The sequence below is a fragment of the Galeopterus variegatus genome, unplaced genomic scaffold, assembly GCF_000696425.1.
Source record: "Galeopterus variegatus unplaced genomic scaffold, G_variegatus-3.0.2 Scaffold463, whole genome shotgun sequence".
Taxonomy (NCBI): Eukaryota; Metazoa; Chordata; class Mammalia; order Dermoptera; family Cynocephalidae; genus Galeopterus; species Galeopterus variegatus.
Window position 1 is genome coordinate 589,749 of NW_007726574.1, and position 895 is coordinate 590,643.

Genomic DNA, 895 nt, shown 5'->3' on the forward strand with positions numbered 1-895 from the left:
CTGTCTCCAAGGGTCCTCCCAGGGCTAATATTCTGGAATTTGCTTGGTCTAGCTTGAAATTTGTGGTATCAGTCACAGTGTATATTCTCTGTTCAGGGATGCACTGAGCACTTATTATGGCCAAATGGCTTGATTTAATCATTCCACATTGTATACATAAAACAAAACATCACATTACACTTCATTATCAGTCTCTGGCCTCAGCAGAAGCTGAACCTGAATATCAATCCTTATCAGAGACAACTTAAGTTTGATGTTATGTCACTGTCATCAGCTAGAACTGCCCCTTTACCTCATTTGGATACTAAACGAAATGCTCACTTTCAGCTGAAGTTGGAGGAGTCCCGAGAGTTTTTTTTGTGTCTCATCTTCCTCTCCCATTTTCTTATCATCATACTCTTTATGTTTTTTCTTAAGTCTGGACTGAAAATGATTTATACTCTATGCTTGTATTAGTCCATTTCTATTGCTTATAATGGAATGCCTGAAACTGGGTAATTTGTGAATAAATTAAGTTTATTTCTTACAGTTTTGGAGGCTGGGCAGTCTAAGGTCCAGGGAACACATCTGATGAGGCCCTTTCCTTGGTGGTGTCTCTCCACAGCAACTCAGGGTGTCACGTGGCGAGAATGGACTGAGCACGAGAGAGTTAACCTGCTCACTTGCTCCCCTTTTACAGCTGCCAGAACCACACCCATTACTCCATGAATGAATCAATCCCTCCGTGAGGGCACAGTCCTCACAGTCTAATCACCTATGAAAGGCCCCACCTTTCAAATACCACAATTGGATTTCCCACCCTCTTAATACTGTTACAGTGGAGATTAAGTTTCTAATACATGAACTTTTGGGGGACACATTTGACCCATAGTAATGCTGTTGTACTTCCTTTTGG

The 895-nt window shown here is 41.5% G+C and overlaps 1 protein-coding gene across 1 annotated transcript in view; it reads left to right on the plus strand.

The window, feature by feature from the left end:
- The window catches only part of DNAH5 (dynein, axonemal, heavy chain 5), a gene marked incomplete at its 3' end in the record, with an annotated part of 181,984 nt that overhangs the window by 122,257 nt on the left and 58,832 nt on the right, over positions 1 to 895 (plus strand). The gene's annotated exons all lie outside the window — the stretch shown is intronic.